This window comes from Bombus huntii, chromosome 4 (genome assembly GCF_024542735.1).
Source record: "Bombus huntii isolate Logan2020A chromosome 4, iyBomHunt1.1, whole genome shotgun sequence".
Taxonomy (NCBI): Eukaryota; Metazoa; Arthropoda; class Insecta; order Hymenoptera; family Apidae; genus Bombus; species Bombus huntii.
The window spans coordinates 6592643-6608642 of NC_066241.1; the positions used below are offsets into that span (position 1 = coordinate 6592643).

Here is a 16000-nt window from a genome sequence, read left to right on the forward strand (position 1 = left end):
GAGATTAAGGAAAGTTCCTAAGTATTTAAATATTTGCGAAAAAAAAAAAAAAAAAAGAAAAAAATGGGAGAACCCGACGAACTAAAATTAACTGACTTAAGAATTATTATCCTACTCGAAGTACCACAATTTTGGAATTCATTTTTCCAGATATCTAGGAAATTACGATTTTTCAGACGTATCGCTCCTCCAGCAAACCAACGATATCCCGTTTGGTATCTCGTTACGTAGTTAGAAATATGAAATGTTTGTTTGTAACGGTTACGTTGGCGCATAAGCCTGAAGATTATATTAATATTTAATAGTAAGAAGAAAAAAACAGCTGTTCGTCGATACGTAACAATTAACACTTTCGTGACGATAGGTGAACATAGGGCGATCTCAGGAAGCGTATGATCGGGCCGCAAAAAACATGCACACACGTCCTCTGTAATTTACGACCACGTGTATTATTATTCATACATATTACGCAGTATGTAACCAGGTAGAAGTAACAGCATTCGCAGTTTTTTCAAGTGGACAAAAACAACTTTCCTCTGGCGAATAATCGTAATTCGACGAGCGCATGGAATGGTTGTAGATTAAAATGAATAAACTAATCTCCTGACATAGCACTCACGAGAAAAGAAGATTAGAAATATTATTCTAACTTCAAGCTTCCATTTCCTAAAAAAAGGAAAACGAAGTAAGATAGAAACGAACAAATATAAGAAAATGAAAAAAGAGAAGAGGAATGTATATACAAAGAAACGCAATCCTAACTTATAGACGATAAATGACAAATTATCAACGTCAATGAAATTTACGATTCAAGGTAAAAATTGAAAAATTATAAAATAGAAGCCTATAACCCACAACTTGTCACTTGTTGCGGCACTAATATTAGTAGTTAATAAATTACCGTACAAGAAAGCTCAGATTTTCTATCTCTATTCTTTATTTCCTCGAAACGAGGCAGAATTTTCTCAACGCGTATAATATAACCACGAAACAGTGAGGAACGCCTCCGCGTTTCGCGCTGCTATAAAACATAATGGACGTCAATTTGACAGGGGCTGCGAGAGAAAAAGAGAGAGAAAGGACGTTACGAGCGCGAACTGCGCAAACTTCCTGTCGTTTCGCGGGGTGGCGGAACACGAGCACGCACACGCTCAACGGTGATCGTGGCCGTGAATTTACAAGCACGTGTAGACTGGCGCGCGTGCACGTGGCTTCCGGGCCCACGGACGCGCGTAATTTCTCCTTCTTCACCTCGTCGCGTCCGCGCTCCGCCACGATCTATGATCATTGCGCTTTGTACACTTCGCTCGCATTCCACGAAGAAGCAGCGCGAAGCCGCAGAAACCGGAAAAGTAAAGCAACATGCGATGCAATTAGCTCCAGCGGTGAACGGCTCGAAGAAATTCAAGCTACGACTCTCGAGGACGGGAAGAAATTTAGATACATCAGGCTAATCGTTGGATACCGAGTTAGTGAGCTTAGATTCTGTTAGCGGACAGTTACGTTGCATTCCGATCCGACGAACGTTCGAACGAATCTTGCTATGAATGTAACTATCTACGTTATTTCCATTTGGCTCAGTTTTGGTATTATTTGAATTATTATTTATTATTTTTTTTGTTATCTTTTGTTCAATAATTCCTGTAGCAAATATTAAAACGAACTTTGGCCATGGACTGGTGTAACAGCACGTAAAGTGAAGAATATTTTTGTCATTGTAAAGGAGCAGTTAAGATCGAAATTGAATTAAAGACGAAGGTAATCTTTTTCGTAAATACAATTTCTGTATCGCGAGTGCAATTCGATGTTGTAAGTCGAAGTCTTAAGATGTATTCTACTATATAAAAACCAATGATTCAATTTAAATGTTCATTTGTATCAAAACACGGAATCGTAAAAATAGAAACTTTCTATTCCTATTTCCATATAAATGAATTTTAAAATCTGCATGAATAAACTTCTATTCCAACTTATATCGATGATTTGGAAGGGAGGATGATGGTCGGTATTTCCGGAATTTGCATGCGCCTACGAGGAATCCTAATGGAAAAGAAACGGTTCGATGCCTCCGGGGACGATGGACAGAGCCTGTGTAGGCACAGAAGATGGAAAATCGCTTCTTGTCGATGATCTCACTGCGAGGAATCCGATCGGATTAACTCGGCAAAGCGAAATCAGCTAAACGCGACTGTCACATATCGTCTGCTACGATTTCTTACACCGTAGCTGATGGACGATGTCTCAATCGACATGTCACACGAAAAGAACGTTACCTGTTTCTAGTTCTTTCGGTGGATGATCGACGGCGATCCGTCCACGACGATCTCGCGGAAACTCATTAACATTTAACCGGTAATCAGAGCGGTTGATTAACGAGGCCGATGGGCAAGGCGGCTCGATAACAGCACACGGAATCGTACGATCTTATCATTGGCGATCTCACGGTCTAACGTCGTTAACAGTCGCCGGGGATCCATGAATGCGGATCGTCACGATCCACTGACGGTGATCCATGCCGTTCTGTTCGTGTCATCGTTTCTTGCCCAGGCTACGTCTAGCTAAGCATCCGGCTCCTTTACATTTCCATTTTATTTATATGGTTATCGAGCGTAACTAGCGTGGCGGTACCAGCGTTCATCGATGATTTTCTCTATTAAACTCGTTAGTCCAGTGTACGGTATCCCCTTGTTCTTCCTTCGCGTCTCCTCGCTGCATTCCCTAGGACACGTTCAGTCGGTGTAGCCAACGGCGACCACGTTTCTTCGCTCATCGAACGAGGTGACTGTGTGCGCGTCACCGTGTGACAGTCAATGTCACGGTTTCCCTCCCGATCAAAGTTATTAAAAGCTTGGACTTTCAAGAGCGAAGGACCGTTTCGGTTCTTCCTCCACGCTGTAAGACCACCAAAGAGACCGTGTTATTGTTCATCGAACGTTCATCGTATCGCGCACTCGATCATCCTCGTGGCCCGACAAAACATCCTCCGACACAATACTCTTCATGTTCACTGACACGTGCGAGATCACCGAGCAACGTACGTCCACCGAGTCATTACCAGACGTGGTACGGATATTTTCTCCGTTGTTCTCGTTCGAGAGGCAACATACACTGTCGAAGAACTTTCCCTCCTATTCTATTATATACACGTGTATTACTAGCGATCAGAGGGGGGTGGGTTGGAAATGTAATTTACCGGAGATCTCCGGGCCGATTCGAGGGATCACGATCGTTGGATCCACGAAGAGCGGCGAGTCGGCGAGACACACGGCTAGATTTCGGGTTGCAGGTGCACGCTACAGGTTCACTCACAGGTGCAGCTCTCTGACTAGACTAAAGGCGGGAGCGTGCTCGTTGCCAGCAAGTACTCTAGGAGAACAGAGAAAGAGAGAGAAAGAGGAGGCATACCGGTGCTTCGATTGGTCCATGCTTCCCGCGAAAACGACCCAGCCAATCACCGTGACTGTGCCACGTAATTGCCGGGTATCACGATTCACAAAAACGGGGGAGGGATACCCTTTCGAAATTCCCTCGAGGTAACGTTCCCCTCAGTTTCTTTTTTATTACGCGCACCGGCCGGCTTACTTTGTCCCACGGCCGATTTTTGAAGTCTATATCGATCATCCTGTTGTCCTAGGGAGATTTCGATACCGTACGCTCGGACCCTCTTTGAAACATTCTTTTCTACCTTTCTTCCCTTCGAGTCAAATAATTTTTTATCCTTTACACGCTGGGAATTATAATCACACGGTATTAACCTCTTTTTCGTACTGTACAAACACTGGGCTGAAGCTCGACTTTGAGAAATTGAACGGATCTCCTATTTTCCAAAGAACCAATCTCCACCATCCTTTGCAATTTAATTCTAACTAATAAGAACTCCTTCAACCACTGAGAAATCAATGCCCGCGGGGAACAGATTCAATCTTCAGGAAATCATTAACACTCGGTAGGATTTCTCAGTCAGGCCGATTATTTCGCGATCCCGGCTCAATAAAATCGCTGTACGCTACGTGATCGTTCGTTCGACGAAGGGAAGATAACGAAAACGAAACGAAATACAGCCGAGGAAGGGGTAAAGTTATCTCGACCAGTCACGAAACGTTTAACGAAGCAGATCGAATATCGATTAATTCGTATTGTTGCGAGTATTTGACGGCTACAATGTGCAATGTCAAAGTCAGCGTGTATCGCGATAGAAAGTTAAGAGGATGGTCGATTCTTATCCATATCCAGATAATATTCATCAAATAGAAAGAACAGTCACGGTCGTTCTCACAATTCTCTATCGAATAAAATGTGAAAATATTCCCAGGTACTTATCGATGTGTTGTACTATATCGTGCCACCCTTTATCGAGTTGAATATTTGCCGCTACCTTAAGAAAATAAAAATTCGAAAAACAGGAGCAATCGAAGGTGAAATTTCTTTTCGGTCATTGACAATTCATTCGTTTACGAAGAATTTTTAAATTAACAATTATTCTTTCTGCTTTACCTAAATATTTCACCCTACTGTGATTAAATAATATACGAACGAAGACGGAGCTTAATTCCGTAACGTTTAAATCGTTAAATTAGTATGGAGAAGGGCTGTCGGGTTAGTTGGTGGACAAATTAATTCACGATCGATGTTTTATCGAGTATGGCGATACGAAGCGATTCGAGGTTACCGATTCGAGGCGGCGGCAGCTCTTGTGCAAGTATTTCGGCCGGGTGGGTCCGCCGGATTCCTGGGCTTCTTTCTCGAACAGTCCCTCGAGGGCTTGGTGGTTCCCAGGGAGGTCAGAGGTCGTTGGGCCCTCCTCCGCCTTATTCCTTCTCGCCCCCTACCCGACCGAACGCCCTCGACCCTTCGCCAGCACGCAGCTTATGTACGTCCGCCCAATACGCCCGAGTCTCTTTCACCTCTCTCCCTGTTTCTCTCTCGCTCGAAATGTTATTTATTTGTTCACGCGTTTCACCTTAACGAGATTTTCGGCCCAGTACCATTTGCCAGTAGGGGAAATTAAAAAGCTTCAAGCTTTCATGGTACACCGTGTTGAATGTCAGCTTGTTTTGGCTCGGAGTCGTTTTTTGGCACGTACTGTAATTTGCAGGATTGTTGGTATTCGTGGTTTGAACTGGGGCAGCTCGAGGAGCGAATGCGACGTAGTTGAAGAAATTGCGGAACTTGTAGTTGCAGTTACTCTACGTTCGAAGTTGTCGATCAGAGTTGGAAGGAGCGTGGAATAAAATGCTTGAAACTCTCACGGTGTTACGAGTTGGACGTGGCTCTCTTTTACGTACGAGTTGTTTTTTATTATAATCTCAAAGATACGATGAAATTGTAATTGGACGTCGAACTCATTAGAGCTATTCTAGTTTCGACTTTGTTGATCAAAGTTTGAAGGAATATGCGATGTTTCATAAGGACACGAATAATTTTAAAAGGACGTTTTATGCAAACCAGCAACGTAATAAAATCACAATCGCGCGTGTCCACTTATTTTCTCTTCCTGAAATACCAAATAAATTCAATTAATTTTTCAATTTAACCCGTCCATTTCACCCTCCCAGCAAGTCATAGAAACATACCATAACGCCACAAGCTATACAAATAATCATTCGGCGAGAAATTTCTTTTCAATAACTAATCAAGTAAATCGAGTACGACGAAAATGAAAAGCCGAAGTCATCTGGTCGGAAACAGAGTCGGTTAACGATCGCGAGTGGTACTGGAGGTGCGTTCCTCGCGTCCTTTTCTACTTTGCATCATTACGGAAGATTGATGTAGTAACGGTATACGGTTGTTCGTCTCGCGGTTAAAGTGTCTCGTCTTTTTTCGCGGCCGATATTCCTCGAAAGCCTGCCAACCGGCTGGTCGTCGAGCAACACTGAAGAAACGGGGCGCCCTAATGGCCAGCACAGCACTACAAAGAAAAATTTTTCGATAACGCGATGCACTCAGGTTTGGAGAGTCTGGTCCCGAAATTTGTATCGTACCCGAACGAATCCGAACGCCACGCCGCGCGTCCTTTCCATCGTCGATGTACATACGGGGCTTCTTGGGGCCGGCGACAACGCGTAAACCTTCGAACCGAAGGATAAATCCTCCTTACCGCGAAACCTTCCGACCAAACCATCATTTAGGCGGGATCACACGGACCTCTCTTCCGCGTCGTAATTTCTGTACGCGGCGAAGAAACGCGCGTGTAAATGCGCCGTTGGATTCCGGCGTGCCTTACCCGCCGCCCCCGAACGCCAGCAGGCCTTGTTCGCCGAGATTTTTCGGCGGAAACCGCCGCCGGGGAGCACTTTACATTCACCCTTCGCGATGGAGAATTTCGCAGAAGTTAGGATTTCGTCTCTGTTACGTGCGATCCGTGGAATTCGTGGAATCGATCACAACATCTAATTCACTGACCAGGAACTGTATGTAGTCGAATGCTAAGGTCTTTCTCTCGAATGCAATTGTCTTGCATGCAAGTTGATAAAAAGGGAATATTAAACTGCGACTAAATAGAACCATACTGCGTGACAAGTGCGTAGTATTTCGTTGAATCTTCGAAGCTCTGTGATTTATTAATTCTTTGATCTGAATCCGTTCTAACAGCGAGCCGAATACTGTCGTCATTCTGCCAATAAAAAACTATCAACGACATCAACTTGCAACTTTATACCTTGCGATCGGAGTAACGAATCAATGCCAGAATCAGTTCAATGAACCAACGTCATATCCTCTTACGCGAAATGAACTTTGTTCGTTTGTAAGTCGGCGAGGGACTTTGACCTGCTTCACGAATAAGGGTGGAAGTCGAGCGAGAGAATAGGTTTGACCGCGGAGGATGAGTCAGAACTTTCGATTCTCAAGCGTAGAAGGTAAACACGTGATGCTAGTCCATCGTTGCTATCCTCTTTGTCGTCTTCGTGGTACGTCGACGGCGATATTTTTGTCGGCGTTGGCCAGGATTTAAGGGGCAAGCAGGCGTAGAAAGCGCGCCAGCGTGTAATGGTGATTGAATGCGGCTAATGGTCGTCCCGTACGGGACTCACGGCCTTCCAAGATATACGTTATGACTCGAGCATAACATTTACCGGGTGGTAAACAACCGCCCATAAACTGCAAAGCCCTACAAACGAGCCCTTCTGCGAAAAATGCCGAGACCGAGTAAGATCCTTATGGTTGTTAATCCAATTCTCATCTAGATGCTTTCGAACATCGAACTTCGGTGTCATCTTTTGGTATCGATAAAAATTTCCATATTCGATAGGGGCATTTTTGGCATGGCTTTGTCCTCAACCGTTGCCATGATTTTATCGATTGTGGATGAAATTATGAGAGAATTTAACTATTGATATCTTTGGAACTGAGAAACTACAAATTTCCCACTTGCCAAAAGTTGGGAATTGTTATGTGTTCTATATCAATTCAGAAAAATGTTACTGTGCTGTATTACGCTATATTGCGCTATCTTTGGTAAAAAGCTTTATAGGAGCAAAGGATGTTAACATCGATACTCGTAGTATTAATCGGCAGGTGATTCGAGACAAGTATAATTGGAAAAGTATAATTGGATCTGAAACGTTTGGTTCGATCGATGATACGTGTGTTTGCTAGCTTGAAGATCGTGCGATGAGAAATCAGCAGTTTAAGGAAAAAACATACAAGTACAAATATCCGTAACATCTGCAAGTGAACTGCAATTAGATTCGACTCAAAATATCATTACGTTGGAATAATTTAAAGCTTATATAGCTACTTACTGTGCTTACAAAGTATGAATCTCGATCTAGATCTCTAATCAAAATTTATTATGCAATCGAGAATTATGTATCTCCTCCGCTTTATATTCTAATAGAGATTAAAATCGTACACGCTTAAATGATTAATCCTTGCAGTATCGTCCATGTTTCTATCAGAAAAAGAACAGCGAAGAACACTTGAGAACATCATTTTCCCTGCTCTAAATAGTTGGTGTGGTCGGAGCGGAACAAGGAAGACGTCAGAACCCGGCAATTTGCCATCGGTTTTCGCGCACGAACTGATTTGTAAGCGCGACCAAGCGTAGGATACAACGGACTTTCGAGTTGTGAAGCTTGTCGCGTTGCACGGCGACAATCTCCTTCGACGATACCGCCATGACAAATCGTTCTAAGCAGCGTGACGCCATAAATCAAAGCTCGCCACTCGAAACGGTTCTCCACCCCGTGAAGAAAGATCAGGACACGAGGAGGACGAACGAGAGAGAAAGGGAGAAAAGGAAAAACAGAAAGGGCGCAAAGAAGAAGGGACGAGGAAGATAGCGGTGGTGGAGTACAAGTATAGTTGAAGCACGATTAAATTGTAGTCGATAAAGCTCTGGTCAGGCATTAATAATAATTAGACACGGCGTGGCTTCGAAATTAACGATGTAAGTCGGTATGCGTAGATAATAAACTTGCGAATGAATTCTGCTTGACGCCACGGCTAAATAAAGAATAGCGTAACCGCGTGAAAGTTTACGAATTATCATCGTATTAATTGGGGGCTATTGTAAATTCCATTGCAATGGGAAAAAATGGTAATTGAATGTGGCTCGCCCGCGAAAAATAACGTTTTACGAGGCGATTAACCGCTTCGAGGCTGTTCCGACCGCGCTTCACGATTTTCTCCTCCCTGCAATTCTTACGTAATTAGCGAGCCAACGGTGAGAAGATTCAAGACAACTCGTAGTTAGTTAGACATACTAGGTGTATTCCTGTCTTTTAATATTGTTATTTTTCTTCATACGAAGATGTTAACGCAAGATCTTAATATTAACGTCCAATCTCTCCTAATCTTCTGTTTAAGCTAATTTTTTCAACTATCGCAAATTTAAATTCAAATTTACAGTGGAACTTTTAATTTTCAATCATTTGTTCATTAATCAGCTATATCGAATTCTTTGAAAATTATCGAGATCCTACGGTCAAGTAAGTTGTTTGTTTTCGGAGAATCGAACATTAATCGTATGCTCGTGCGATGAAACGTAGAAATTAAGAAAGAGTTGATCGGTTTGGCTTCCGAGGGCTAATTATTAATTCAAACGTAGCTGATATTAGGAAACTAAAACAGAATCATCATCTCCGTTCTGACTTACGGGCTTCTTTTCCAGGAATTCGATTTAAATGCGGTAACATTACGTGAGGTGATTTATCCAGCATTGAATAGGTAGGAAATGTGGTACGGTAATTTTATTAATGCATTAATCCCGTTTCACCGGCGTTCCTTGAGTTCTTTGTACGGTGGGATCGTGGCGCCCGCGGGCTCTTCGCCGAGGGTGGACTTAATAAACCGAAAGAGGGACCACACGCGTCGTGACGTCACGTGGCACGTCATGGCATGACGATTCGGTTGACGTACATTACGCCCGCCAAGGTAGATTGAAATTTAGCGAATCCACCCACGCGAGCCGCGCGCGCGACTGCATATTATTATGCGATTCGCGAGCGGCATAATTATTTCCCGCTCAAAGTTCCTTTGACGAGGAATCCCCTTTAACGCTTCAATGCTCCGTTCATACCAACACGCGTGAATTTATTTTTAAAACCGTGCGAAGGGGAAAAGCTGTTTTTGAACCGTACAAAAGCGATTTGGATCGTAACAGGAAATACCGTGTTTAAAAGCTGAATTTATTCTACTGCGAGACTTATATTCAAACTTATATTGTACGTTATAAATTACACAATTGTGACTATCGTAAGACTAACTATTTGAGCCTCTTAGAAGTAAAAACCAGTCAACCACATCGTTTTGTAAGATTTTAATTTAGTAAATACATAGGTGCATGATTAAGAATTTAGTTGCATACGTATCGATGCTGATCTTAGAATCTTAAGGTCAAATTAAAAGTTTCATCTTTTATAGGAAAGTTAAAGAAAGATATAATCTTGGAAAGATCAAGGTTATATATCTGTTAAAATCTCATCTTCGTGTGGAGATTAGGTAAATGTTTGAAACTTTGGAAGTTCGAAACCCTGCTAAAAGTTGTGCTTTCGTACGGTAAATAAACCTGGAAGATACTATCTCGCAAGGAAACTGGACAAAGATTTATCCACGACAAATTTCAGATCCTAAAACACCTAAACACCTTGTTCTCGTGAGAAAATCGTACTTGTTTGGGCTTCTAAAAGTAAAACCGATGTCGATAGTTTTCATCGTTTCTAAATGATGGATCATCAAGATGGATCATTTGATGTTTATACGATCGTGATGATGTTCTCAGAGGACCAGCAGATCCTCATCAAGCTCGAACAGAAAGAAAATCTTGTAATTACCGATTCCACGTGAACAGGTATACTGCATACCACACAATGGCGGCAGCATCTGAAAGGACCAAGGGAAACGAATCATCGGGGGATCGATTCGACGGTAGATTTTTGAAGATAGCTGGTACATGGGCGAGGAGAATGCAGGGAGGGAGATTGAGGGGTAAAGGGAGAAGGGCTGAAAAGATGAGGAGGGGGGGAAGGGGGTAAAGATTGACCCATGACCCGAGAGTTATGACGCGAGTCTGATTCCTGAAATGCTCGCGTACACCCTGTAATCAGGAATGGTGAGTCCGGGCACCCCGCCCCAGCACGCCACGCTGGATATCTATAATTTAAATCTCGCTCGGCCATAAGTGGCAGGAAATCATTGTAATTAATATGGCGTACATCCACGCGCTGGTACATGTGCGCGACTCCCATGGCCCTCCTTTTGTCCCGATTCCCCTGTACGACTGGCGTGTCTGCTCTCTGAAGAGGATGTAAGCCGATCGCGCATGTGCCGATACGGAAGCTTATGTTAGACTAGCGAAATCGGTTTACTCGTCGTTCGTTAGTATACCATGGTGCAAAAGTTGCGGATCGTTATCTCGTTGTTAGGTAGCCTTGGCTGTTATAAATTTCATTTACTTCCAAACTTTCGTTTTTCTTTCGGCAACTTTCTGTAATTAAGTTTGGACCTTCTAAAGTAATTTTAAAATTATGGTTAATTTACGTGTATGTATAGGTTAAACATTTTACCGTCGCGCTTTAATAAAGATAGGTACTATTTTGCACTGTATCTTTTCATTTGTAGCAAATCTAGGATAGATAGCTATTTTCGATATTTCTGATTTTTTCATCTTCAACTACTTTGCATTTTTCATGTTACTAGTATGGTATAATTGATCTTCATAACGAAGAAAAATAAACGGTAATGGCTTGGTGGATAAATGTAGATAAATGTACGTCAAGTAGATAAATGTACTATATGCGACATAGTTGAGTATCGTTGTAGATAAATGGAAGCATGTACAACTCAGTTGACTCTCAAGACAGAAAAAATGATATGTACCCAGTAACGTAATCTAGTCTCGTTGTAGATAGATACATATGCGACATAGTAACGTACTACATGTACGTAGTCAGTTCGAAAGATTAAAGTAAATAATTTGACCAATATGTAAATATCGAACTACCCATAATCCTAAATTTTTACACGCTATTGTACACATTACCAGGGCAATCAACCAATTTTCCAACATCCACGAGAGCCAGATATTTAAGAACACGACGATCGTAAACCGGTCAGTGGAATCCAGATTAATGTTTCGAATATAGTGGCGTGCACGTAGCGTGAATCAGAATTTTCCATCTTAATATTTATGGTACTAATGAAGTAGAGATTTTTTGTCGACCGGTGATTCGTTTCCTAGTCTTCCAGTGCACGCGATTTCGATTCCGTTACGGATACTGGATTAGGGTGTATGGTCGTGCCTTACGATGGAAGGATTCATTGATATGGAATCTACGTAGGCAGACTGGCAGGAAGGCTTTTTCGTTTTGTAAAGCTTGATACTGTGAGCGACGGTCGGGTTAATCGTATCCTCTTAGCTTGAATTACTGGCTCGATCCCTCTGAGTCTTTGTAACTCTGTTTTGGAGATTAAACCAACGCGATGGCGCGCAGAAAGGGGCAAAACTACTTAAGCGGTCTTATCCGTAGATGCCGACTCATTGGAATATTCTTTGCAGAAAATATTACTTCGAAATGACTGGTGATTCTCAACCGTGGAGGCCTCAACAGAGAAACGCGTATTGTAACGTGCATTTTTCCAAAAATGATATAACTGCAAGAAATGGTATATTCATACCTCCGAAGATTTACACTGAAGATTTAATTATAATTTTTAACATTTATATTCTTACGATATCGTTCTTCATCGAAAATTATCTTATTATATCGAGACAAGTCTTCGATATAATAAGGAGGAAATGGGAAAATATCGTGTGCTTTAGATTCAGCAACAAACAAATATCATAGACTCGTTTCACTTTTCTAATTTTTGATATTTGTTTGTTGCTGAATCTAAAGTACACGATATTTTCCCATTTTTTCCTTATTATATCGAAGACTTGTCTCGCAATATGCAATGTAGGCAGCAAGTTCAATCGCTCTGTAAAAAGCTTAAGCTCCTTTTAAGACGCTCAAACTCATCTGACTGAAATAACCGTATCTTACCGTGTAGTATTGTAAAACAAGAGAATTGTAAAAACGAAGAATACTTATAACGTAAATATTATACTTGGTTTAACAAAAAGAACTTCTAAACCAACATAACCGCGCTTATATTATCTTGGACAGCCGGCTTGGACGGTTAAATGAATCGAAGAAATGTTTCAATTATCCCAACAAATGTCACTCGTGGCCGGTGATCTTGATAAGCGATCCTGTCCGGCGGCGATATTTTGCTCGGTGCAAGAAATTGTTACTAGGTTGCACAAAGTTACCACGTGGCGAGCGGCTCGCGTCAACGCACCATGGCCTCATGAATTATTCATGAGGAATTTGCAGCGCCCCGTCAATGCTACTGTCATTTCTTCGTTCGTATCGATTTCTGAGCGTCTCAGCACCGTACTTGATCGTTAGCGACCACGTGGTCCATCGTAAACTCTCCAAGTCGAAGTCGATACTCTCCGCTTCATCGATAAGGAGATATCGCTGGAGAAGTTCCAGTCTCTTCGCACGAAGCTCTATACGATGTCGGAATTTTTATGTTTCCAGTCCGTTGACGTTATGGTAAAATAACGATGAACTCAGAACCAACGATTTAGAAAATAATTATTTGTCTGTTTTCAAGATTTCTTACATTCATGGTATCAAATTCCAAAAAATACGTACTTCCAATTTTTTGGACAGAAGAAATGTCAATGTACAACGTATAGTACCAAATTTGAACTTTTACTCGAGTTTTTGCTTGGACCATGCTATTACTCAAAGGATTAATCTTATTCTATTTTCAACGAACAAAAATACTGAGTGTTTTAAGACAAATTCCAACATAGAACATGTTGACAACAATTCTCGCATATCTTCCTTAAGCTTAAGAAGATTTTTACAGATGGTAGACGCGATTGGACTCGAAATAGCCCGAAGGATATATCGCGATTAAAGTCGGACATGGAATGACCGTGGAAGCAAATTATTAAAGATTATGAGATCCATAGCAAACAAAGTTATCATTCGACGTCGTAAAATTTGCATGAACGCTGTATATAATATCTGATATATTTATCTTCTAACCTTAGAAACTTCTTCCTTCATCGAAAATGACTTCGCACGGACGACGGATCTACACCTCGAGAAAATTACTCTCAATCCGAATGTGCAGGCAAGCTCATCGAGAAGAAACCAATCGATGATCCTCATAGTTCAATTAGCGGCACAATCATCTAGCTGCTGGCTCGCCATCCCGTTGCGGCAATTTCTCAGAGTAATGAGCCCGTCACGGTCTCGAGGCGCGTGTATCATAAACTCGGGGCTAATTTAACTATCCTACACGCCTCTGCCACGTAGCCAATACGATCTACATGCACGGGCCAATAAAGAGGACGTCTATTCCCGACGAGCGATAATCCCTCCGTGACTAGGATTTTTTCGCATCTTTCTGTATTCATAGTCCTCCCGGGCTATCGACACGGTGGTCGAACGATGCAATGCCATATTCTGCCATTATATGTCCCTGATAAATCAGATTGGCAAGTGGTAAACCGCGAAAGCTTTGGGGGAACGGTTACTCGAGGTTAAGAGGATCGTATCTCAGCTAAAACGCAGGGAAATCCGCGGCAGGAGTGGCCTCGACGAATAGCCAGACGTAAATCCTCGTATCCGGACGAGGCATCATCTGGTATGGTTTAAAAGAAGCATTATCGCGCGCTTTATGCGCCAGGGTAAACGCCACGAATTCGAGCCGTTCTTTCGCGCCAACTAATTTTACGACGTTTCACGTGTGCGCCGCATGCACGCGAACAGCTTGATCCTCCGATGGCCTCTCTTTTAGCCTCCATTAAGCTGCCCATCCACTCTGTTTCTTTCTCTCTCTGTCTCTCCCTCACTCTCTCTCTCTCTCTCTCTCTCTCTCCGTATGTCGCAAATTTATCTTTTTCTCAAAGCGTTCTTAATCGTCCGGTGACTTTCCGGTGGTTGTTAATGAGTCTATTAGAAAGGAAGATCTATTGCGAGATTGGGTCGTTTATGGATGTCTTTAAAGAAGGGCAGAGTCTACTAATCGAATTAATAGATCAAGAAAACAAGTTCATTAAGGCTCGGACGTTTTACTTTCGTTTAAAGGATCTGTTAATAGAATTGGTAAAGGAAGTGTAACAAGTCAGCTTGGTAAATTTACTATGTTTAATTACAGTTTAGTCTTGCGCTGAGAAACCGATTTTATTGCAGTTTCTTACGTGAATCGTCGAGGAGGCACGTTGCTCGTATTAAAGACAGGAAACACGCTTCAGCAATGGGCAGAAGAGAACCAGCCGGACGATGCATCCGGTGCAAATCGAACATTAGCATAAGATCCACTCGCCTCCTTGGGTAGACGTCGAAAAGCTTGTTCGACACGTGTAGGACGACGCGATAAATCCAAGATGGATGCTTCCAAAAATCCAAGCCACAGCCTTTCAGACTTGTAAACGGAAGGATGTTTTAGCCTGCAGGTTCTTGTGCCGTGGATCGACGCGTGTTTCTCGAAATTGAACAAACGTCGAAGGGAAGCGAGAACGTATTTTAATTTATTTAATACGTACATTATTCTATATACAGAATCGTCGATATAAATAGATTCAAAGTTAAATTTTAAAAAATATTCGTAACACGATCGGTTTTCGCTATACTTTTCAATTTACAGGATTGATCAGTATAGCTTTCGAACGATTTAATTCGTCCTAGTATCTCGACGTTAGGTTTGCTTAGTCTGACCTATTGTACTGTGACAGCCGAGAGCGAATAGACCGTACGATAAAGGGCAGTGATAGAAGTTTTCGCAGTTTCATCGTTTCACCTATGATTTTCTCTACTTTCTCTGCCTCTAACGGAACTTATTGTTCTCGAGTGATCTCGAGGTGCGTTTCGAGACACGTTACACTCGTTTCACAAAAGGAACTTTTACATCTTACAGCTTGACAATGAAAGATCACGATTTAGATTGATGTCTATACCAACAATAAGATCTAAAATCTATAATTTAAAATGAAAAAAAAAAAAAAATCGCTGGCGTCCCAGCATAACCATGTTCGCCGAGATGGAGACCTCCTTCGCGACTTCCATGCATAAATTTCAGAGCACACGAGCAAACAACACGCGCAGAAGTCGGAAGAATGCGTGTTGTTGCATGTTGGTAAAGCGATTCGAAACCGAACGAGTCGTACATTCCCACTAACAGACATCGCGACAGGGACTCAATTTCACTCCCACAGGAAACAAAGGCGAAACGGTACTGTACGTTACTCGAACGATAAAACGCAGCCACATGGCGGCATTTGCAACCTTGCTTATTCGAGATCGACGAAACATCCAGCTCGATAGAGAAGTCCAATTCAAGCGGAACACGTGTTCGAAATTTAATACTACTAAGCCGGTGCACGTGAAATGCCATTTCTTTGAAATTCCAATTTAACGAGTCAGTGTCACCTATTACAGCGTCAGCGACACTAATTCTGTTCTTTGAGACATTTTTCACCTAATTGTAAATGTCT

The 16000-nt window shown here is 42.2% G+C and overlaps 1 protein-coding gene across 4 annotated transcripts in view; it reads right to left on the reverse strand.

Annotated features, from left to right (window-relative positions):
• The window catches only part of LOC126864751 (uncharacterized), an 83055-nt gene that overhangs the window by 17903 nt on the left and 49152 nt on the right, over nt 1-16000 (reverse strand). Inside the window, exon 1 of one of the 4 annotated variants that reach the window (XM_050616427.1) lies at nt 2274-2416. The exons of the other annotated variants lie outside the window; for them this stretch is intronic. The gene's annotated coding sequence lies outside the window, so the exon portion shown is untranslated. Of the gene's footprint in view, nt 1-2273; nt 2417-16000 lie in introns of those variants that run through there. 4 annotated transcript variants of the gene reach the window in all.